Below are 8,882 nucleotides of genomic sequence, written 5' to 3' on the forward strand. Positions count from 1 at the left end.
GACACATTACTTATAAAGTAACAATAACACATATGACTGCAGATTCTTCATCAGAAACCACAAAGCCCAGAAAAGAGTGGGAAAATATCTTTAAAATGCTTACAGTACAAAACTTCAACCAGAATTCTATGCCCAACAATAATATCTTTCAAGAAGGGAAGTGAAATATATTCATTTATGTAAAACAATCAAACTACAGGAATTTGCTGCCAGCCAATATACTCTAAATACAACACTCACAGACATTTTTCACAATAAAGGGAAATAATACCAGAAAGAACTCACCACACTTGGGATCCCAGAATATGTCCAAATAGAAATGTATGTTGTATCCCTTTTGTGATTAGTATCCTATTGACCATTGCCAGCTCTCAAGTCTTTCTTTTGGTTGTGTGTAGGAATCTCTATGGATTTTGAGAGTACCAAATCTTTGCCCCTTTTTATGGTGTTTCTTGTGTTCCTGGTCAAGCTGTAAACACCATATTGGTTGTTAAGTTCTAAAAAACCTTAGTGGTCTTAGTTGAGTCACTTGATAGGTATATCTTGGGTTTAAAATTTTGGTTCAGAAGTTCAATACTTCCAGGAATATGAGTAATCACTCTTTTTCCCCACTGAAATTTGATGGTCAGGAGCTGGTCAAACTGTAGGCTGATATTCAGACCCTGAAGCTATTAAGGAGCTGTTTTGTAAATCTTCTCTGTTCTTTTTTTTCCTTTTTTATTTTTGAGAAAAAATATTTTTAATTTAGAGTATAATCAAAGGCTGAATTCTCCACCGAATAAAAAGCTCAACAAATAAAAGATAAAAAGCATATAGTTCAGCAAGAATATAAGCAAGGCTGTAAACAATAATCAAATTAAAAAGATGTCTATTTCATTCATAAACAGTAAATTTTAAAATAGTCACAGATCATTAAAACTATAGTGGTATATCAATACTAACAATGTGTTTGATAAAGATTTAAAATGAAGCTTGACAAAACACTGTGTTTACAAGAAAAGTGATACACACAGGCTTTTCTTTCTTTTTGATCCCACTCCTCCCATGGAAACTTCTCATACCACTGAAATTCACTTCGTGAATCCTTGTTGAATTTCTGCACCACCAGCCCTGTTGGTATGATTTTACTGGACATAATTTGAAATTTCTTTGGCTTCCTTGGGAGACTTGAGATCTCCCCAAACTGGCTCCTCTAAGATCCCTTCTTTCCCATTGCTTCTCTTTCTCCTTTCTTTTGCCACCTTAAATCTTTCCTTCAGTTCCCTTGAGTTTTTAACCCCTCTTCAAGTGCCTGGTTCCTCCCTGCCTTCATCCACCCTAGAAGAAATTTTCTCTCCTATTCCAGAGCCTTAGTTAATTGAACTTTAGGCCTTCTTTGCTCTCAAAAGACTTAAAGTCATTGGAAACTGACTTGCCATTTATCTCATCATATGGCCTTTGGAGACATCACACAGCCACTAGATGTCTCCTCAGTCTCTTGCCTAAAATTTAGCCATAGCCTCCAAAAGATCAACTTCTGATAATAGGTAAATGTGTCCTAAAATACTTTTTTTTTTTTTTTTTTTTGGACAGGCAGAGTGGACAGTGAGAGAGAGAGAGAGAGAGAGAAAGGTCTTCCTTTGCCGTTGGTTCACCCTCCAATGGCCGCTGCAGCCGGCACGCAGCGCATATCCGAAGCCAGGGGCCAGGTGCTTCTCCTGGTCTCCCATGCAGGTGCAGGGCCCAAGCACTTGGGCCATCCTCCACTGCACTCCTGGGCCACAGCAAAGAGCTGGACTGGAAGAGGAGCAACAGGGACAGAATCCAGCGCCCCAACAGGGACTAGAACCTGGGGTGTCAGCGCCGCAGGCAGAGGACTAGCTTATTGAGCCATGGCACCGGCCCCTAAAATACTTTCTTAATGAAAACTTCTATCCGCTGGTTTACTCCCCAATGGCCACAACGGCCAGAGCTGGGCCCATCTGAAGCCAGGAGCTTCTTCCAGGTCTCCCATGTGGGTGCAGGGGCCCAAGGACTTGGGCCATCCTCTACTGCTTTCCCAGGCCATAGCAGAGAGCTGGGGCGGAAGAGGAGCAGCCAGGATTTGAACCAGCACCCATATGGGATCCTGGCCCTGTAAGCAGTGGCTTTACCCACTATGCCACAGCGTCAGCCCCTATCCTAGATTCTTGAGATATGCATCTTTAAAATATGTGTTTTTTACATCAAGCACAATTGCAGATTCTGAACCAGGGTGCAAAACACTTATAGGACCTGACTATAAAGTCGATTGAAAGAGTTACCAATTAAATGGAGACAAGAAACAGGAAAACTTACAGTTTAGAAGATGGCTATAAGAATTTATAAATGGAAATTTCAGAATTAAAAATCTAAACTTGCAAAGTTTTACTCACAGCAGATCAATATTTCAAGAAAATTATATTGCTTCAAAAATAGAGCTAGATTCTGATTTTCTATCAGTGAAGTAAACTTCCATTTATGGAGAAACTTGTACAAAAATTTTAATCATAACCCACTTAATCACATATAATGTTTTTAAAGATTTACTTATTTGAAAGGCAGAATTACAGAAAGAGAGAAGGAGAGACAGAGAGGTCTTCCATCCTCTGATTCACTCCCCAAGTAGCCACAATAGCCAGAATTGAGCAAGGCTGAAGCCAGGGGCCAGGAGCTTCTTCCGGGTCTTCCACCCTGGTGCAGGGGCTCAAGCTCTTAGGCCACCCTCCACTGCTTTCCCAGGCCAGAGCAGAGAGCTGGATCGGAAGAAGAGCAGCCGGGACACAGAGCATCACCCATATGGGAGGCCGGTGCCATGGGTGGAGTCATCCCACCAAGCTACAGTATTGGTCCCATCTCCTTTATTTTTAACAAGTGTATTTGGACAACTTATAGTAGAAATATTAGACTAGCATGGCCATCATTGTAAGTAAATTCCTTGTCAAAGGCAAACCTTAAAAGCTAAATTATTATACTTTATATACAGGAAGCAGTAGACACTGCACTATGCTTTCACCTGCTTTAGGGCAAAATTCCAGTTCTATGATTTTAAATATGTAAAAGATAAATAAAACTTTACATGGCAGGAAACCCAGGCACAAATGTATACTAACCATTCTGAAAGCATCTTTATTTTCTTTTGATCAACAAATTTAAAACAGGTTATTTATCAAAGATTTACTTAGCTCATGTGAGTCAAAAGAGATTTGGCTGAATTTGACCGTTTTAATTTGTCAGCGCTCTTGCATCTGTAAACTAGCCAAAATACAGAATTCTTGAGGGTATTTTACCATATAGACAGAACATAAGAGAGTGTACAAATGACTTACACAATATGTATATACATAAAAAAGACTAATTTTTTTGTTTTGTCACTTCTTTTTGCATATCAACAATAAGGTAGTCCTTCCCTCTCACCTTTTTTTTTTTTTTTTTTTTTTGAGACAGAAGGGCAGAGAGAGGGACAAATGGACGAAGCTCCCATCTGCTGGTTCACTCCCTAAATGCCCTCAATAGCTATGGGTAGACTAACACTGAACCCAAGAGCTAGGAATATAATCCAGGTGTCCCACAGGGTGTATGGGACCAAAATACTTGAGCCATCACCTGATGCCTCCCTGGGACTACACTGGTGGAAAGCTGGAACCAGGAGCTAGAACACTCTGTGTGTTCCACTCTCATGTGGAACACTGGTGTGTTGACTGCTAGGCCAAGGCATTCCCTGTAGTGATGTGGTTTCTTTGCCCAAAAAGTTACCAAAGATCTCAAAGCAATGGGAGACCAACATCTAATTTTTTTACCCTTCTGGCTAAAATACAGGCTGTTTCCTCTGGGCCTGGGAATGGAGTATCTTTACTTGGGGGTCCCTATTAGCCCACTGCATGTCATAAACTTTTACAAGCCCCCAAATTTCTGCAAGGTTTCAGTCATAGAAAACACCCCAAAGCGACTGGAAGGTGCACTGCCTTTTTTCATCAATGGTCAAGGACCCTCATGAGATCCTAACTAACAGGTTTTCATTGTTGTAGTCCCCCCACCACCACCAAGAAACTCCTCACTCCACAAACAGTGAAATACACAAAAGTGGACTACACAAATTATAAGAGATCTAGACAAATAGAAACCACAGCACAATGAAACCAGGAACCCTCACTAAGGGGCCAACCAGGAGTGGCTACACAGTGAAACTTGGTCCTACCTGCAATTGATCAGCGTGGGGGCTCATCCCACCAGGACCACTGAAGGGCCAACCAGAGAAGCAAGGAGAGGTAACCTTCTTCTTTTGAGATCACTCATCCGGAGAGTGTTTATTGAAGAAGTGGTTTCTTGTCTCCAAAGGAAGGAGAAAGAACCAGGAGACTGGCCCTGCTGCAGCAGTCAGGGGATCCCACCACCTAAGGTTGTACAGAGTTGCTGAAGTGTGGCAATGGAAGCCGCCACCCTGCTGCAGAGGCAGGGTGCCACAGACAGGGGGTCACAGGACAGTCAGTCCCTTTGTGGTAGCTGGAAATAGTTGTCGAGTGAGGTAGTCCTGCTGCCCACTGCACAGAGGAAAACAACCTGTGACACCAGTCTTGTGAGAGGAGACAGACTGTTACCAGCTGGTAAGGAACAGGGAAGATAGTATTCATATCTGCTTCTCCAGTCTGCGAACTGGGGAAATTTTTATGGGTTAGGAGGGAAAACGGCATAAAGAAATATTCACGAGGCATGTTCTGATGGAGGCCTGGGAACAGACCAATGTGGTAAGATGGGATTATAATTGCAGATTTTCAGTGGACCTCTGGCTTCTGAAGGTCTACAGTGCATTTAAGTTCTGGTGGTACTCAGTGTCTCTCTAATTCTGCAAGTTACACTCTTTCACCACATGCCCAGGCTGCATGTTCTCTGTTCTGGGTCCCTTCTGTGCACTCATGACCAAGTCTTAAGTAGTGCTCCTACTCAAAAAACATGACCAGACGCATTGTTAAAGTGAAAGATGGGGAACTTTTGAAAACTGAATGGGGCCAGCATAACAAGAAGTTTTTCAGTTTGGGGCATCAGGGTCAAACCCAATAAAGGGGTAGCCCCACCTGGTAAATAGGCAGTCAGAGAGCAGGTGTACTAGGAGCAAGAATAGGTTTGTAGAGATTATGGAATAGTGTAAATCTGTCATCTACAGAATGCTGGAATAACAAGAGCTCGCATTGCTTACTTCCTAGTTTCCACTAGAAATTAATAAGAGAATGATGCTAATCAGTGTGGTAATTAAAACTACTATATATGAGAAAAATAAACTGTATACAAGGAAAAAAGGATGCATTTTTAATAAAGTTATAAAGTAGAAAGATATGTCTTCTTGTTAAGGACAAACGAGAGTATTTTATCCTAGTCAGAAGGTTATTTAAATATTATTTCAGAATGAATATAAAAAGGAACCAGAAGACAAATAGAATGAATATAGAAAGATGTGAAGAGACAGAGGGAGAGATGTAGAATCAAGGGTTCAATTTGGCTGAAATTGAGTCAGTTTACAGTAAGGGTTTCAAAATGAGTTTTGAGGGCTGGTGTGTGACGCAGTGTGTTGAGCCACTGCTTGTGACACCGGCATCCCCTGTGGGAATGCCAATTCCAGTTCTGGATTCTCCATTTCCAATCCAGCTCCCAGCTCCCTACTAATGCACTTGGGAAAGTAGAGGAGGATGACCCAAGTACTTGAACCTCTGCTACCCCTATAAGAGACCTGGTTGGAGTTTCTGCCTCACGGCTTTGGCAGGGTCCAGCACCTGCTGTTGCAGGTATTGGGGGTGGGGATCAGCAAATAGAAGTTCTCTCTCTGTCTTTCCCTGTCACTCTTTCAAATAAATAAATAAATATTTTTAAAACATTAGCCCTGATATTAAGAGTGAAGTAGAAACTGGTATTCTCTCTGCTGAAATAGTGAAGTTTTCTTGGAGTAGTGGTCTGTTTACAGAAGATTATGAATTTTTTCTTTACCTTTTGCACTATCTGCCTAGGAAAAGAACAAATTTGTATTTTACCAGAATAATTTCCTGGACTTCATGTTGTCTTTTTCAGATTCAGAAAGCTATGTCTTTTCTATTAAAATAGTTAAAATTATTTTTACAACTATGCAATTTTTGTCTTTGCCTTTGAAGTCTTCTCATTGTCACTTTGGTTAAATGGATATTGTTTGACCTGTGGTGAACCTATTTAATCAACTGACTTAAATCTGTTGAGATATTTGACAACTTTCCAAAGTCAAATCCTAAAAGAAGTCTTATTTTAATTTTTTTTTATTCATTTGAAAGTTAGAGTTATATGGAGAGAGGAAGTGACACAGAGTGAGAGACATCTTCCATCAGCTGGTTCACTCCTGAAATGACCACAGCAGCTGGGAATGAACCAGGCCAAAGTCAGGAAGTTGGAACTACATCCATGTTGGTTGGAGGGGCCAAATCACTTCCACCATCTTCTGCTGCTTTCCCCGGTGCATAAGCAAGGAGTTGGATCAGAAGTGGAGCAGCCACGATTTGAACCAATGCCCAGATAGGATGCTAGCTTTTTAGACTGAGGCTTAATTCACTGTACCATAATGTTGATCCCTAAATGAAGTCTTTTTGACCTCAAACTAACTTTAAGATTTTCCAGGCCGGCGCCGTGGCTCACTTGGCTAATCCTCCGCCTGCGGCACTGGCACCCTGGGTTCTAGTCCAAGTCCAGGTGCCGGATTCTGTCCTGGTTGCTCCTCTTCCAGTTTAGCTCTCTGCTGTGGCCCAGGAGTGCAGTGGAGGATGGCCCAAGTGCTTGGGCCCTGCACCCGCATGGGAGACCAGGAGAAGCACCTGGCTCCTGCCTTCGGATCAGCGCGGTGCGCCAGCCGCAGCGCGCCGGCTGTGGAGGCCATTGGAGGGTGAACCAACGGCAAAAGGAAGACCTTTCTCTCTGTCTCTCTCTCTCACTGTCCACTCTGCCTGTCCAAAAAAAAAAAAAAAAAAAAAAAAGATTTTCCAGAAGATCCTTGGAAAATCTCAAAAAGGAAATTGTTTGTCATTTTATGAAGAAATATTACACTAATGCAGTTAACTTTTTATGATAATTGAATGGAAAGCACTATAAAATAAAAGTGATGATTTACCTTATGCTGTATTTGTATGGACATATGTAATTAATGTAAATGTTCCAGAAAATGTCAAATTCCAAGAAATCTGATATCTCATGGTATATTTTTATCAGTTATAATTAAAATTTAATATGTCATAGATCTTTACCCATGGTCACTGTAAGTCTTATGTCATTCACAGACAGTTATTGTTTTAATCTGATGCCTTCTTAACAGTTTTTCTAAGCAGCTATAATTCAAAAGTGGTTCAACTTTAAGGAGAGTCGTGATTCTTCAATGTTTTGCTTTTATTCATTTAAGGGAAGTTTTTTCTCTTTTCTCTTAAGTTACCCATAACTTAGAATAATTTGGCAGAATATATATTTGTAAGCAGTATTGAAAAATTTGTCTTTCTTCCCTTACCTTGTAATGGTTTGCTCTCTAGTAACAGGATATAATTGGAAATATTGGTTATATTATCAAAGCTTTCACTGGAGTATCCTATTTCAGAATGATGTGCATAAAATCAGATGTGATTAGGAGGTCTTAATAAAGTAAGGCCTTGATGTTATAAAGGCATTTGACCTGGTATATAAGGTTCCTTGCCTTACAGATGAGTAAGAAAAGTCACTTATGACAGGCCTAGGACCCTTGATATATCTTGATGGTTTTAAAATAGAAGAGCTCACCAACATCTGTAGGTATTTCAGGCAAAGCCCAATGGTGAGTCCTTGACTTGGATTCTTTGGAAACCTTGAGAGACTTTCAAGGTGCAATCACTATTCTTGTTATACTTATGTAAATAATCAGGCCAAATGTAATGATAATAGACTTATGTTACAAAGAAATTATTCTTATTGTGATTTCCTATCATACAAATCGAGATGAGGATGAGCATAGAGAGAAAAGTTTTGTTTCAACAGAAAATTATAGTGTGTCTATGATTAAATTCTAGACCTGTTCTTTGCTTAAGAGATTTTGTTGCTTAATTATAAACTGGACTGGATCCTGAATTTTTCTGGTTTTCTTAAATATTTGGCTACAATTCTCCAAACCAATATTCTGACTTGGTGAGTTCGTAACCATGAGTGTCTGTGCTTGTGCCCTTCTTTGGAAATCAGTTTTATGAATGTCATCAAGTTGTGTTCTGTAAGGAGGCTATACTGACATGAGTGATGTGCTTGTGAGAGAAGAGAGATACACCATGTGGACAGTCAGAAACATACAGGTAGAAAATTATTTCCACAGGGAAATAACAGAAGCAGGGATTGAAATGGTGCATGTATAAGCCAAGGAGTGCCAAGGATTTGACTGAAAATATCAAAAGAGGCCAGGAAAGATTCTACTTGACAGACTTCAGTGATATCCAGCCCTGCCAACACGTTGATGTTTGGACTTCTAGTCTCCAGAACTGTGAGACAATGTATTTCCATTGCTTTAATCCAGTCAGCTGGTGGTGCTTTGTCATGGCCACCCCAGCAAACCAACACACAGACTCAAGAAGAAAATCCATACCATCCCAATGTAGAATCAAAATCATTTTTAAAATGCAACATCCACAATGCCTGGCTCTCAGTCTTCTTTTGAAAGCTGTTCTAAAATGTTTATTGTTAGACCCTCTGAGTGAGGATGCTAACACGTCGAGAGGCACACCCAAAGACTCAGAGACCAGACTGGCTGATGCAAAAAGCAAGAGGATTTATTCGGCTTCTGCGCAGATGGGCCTCCTGAACTCGGGAGTCCAGAGAGCGCCCCCAGCACAAAGCCACACAGTTTATATACCCGCAGCGACCAATCAAAAGCT

The 8,882-nt window shown here is 40.8% G+C and overlaps 1 long non-coding RNA gene across 1 annotated transcript in view; it reads right to left on the reverse strand.

The window, feature by feature from the left end:
* LOC149123805 (uncharacterized) overlaps window positions 1–4,448 on the reverse strand; it is an 80,879-nt gene extending 76,431 nt beyond the window's left edge. The window contains exon 1 of the long non-coding RNA XR_016214156.1: window positions 4,196–4,448. This is a non-coding gene — a long non-coding RNA (uncharacterized LOC149123805). The remainder of the gene's footprint in view (window positions 1–4,195) is intronic.
* Between the last annotated feature and the right edge of the window lie 4,434 nt (window positions 4,449–8,882).

Source organism: Oryctolagus cuniculus, chromosome 10 (assembly GCF_051225735.1).
Source record: "Oryctolagus cuniculus isolate XC-2025 breed Fujian yellow rabbit chromosome 10, ASM5122573v1, whole genome shotgun sequence".
Taxonomy (NCBI): domain Eukaryota; kingdom Metazoa; phylum Chordata; class Mammalia; order Lagomorpha; family Leporidae; genus Oryctolagus; species Oryctolagus cuniculus.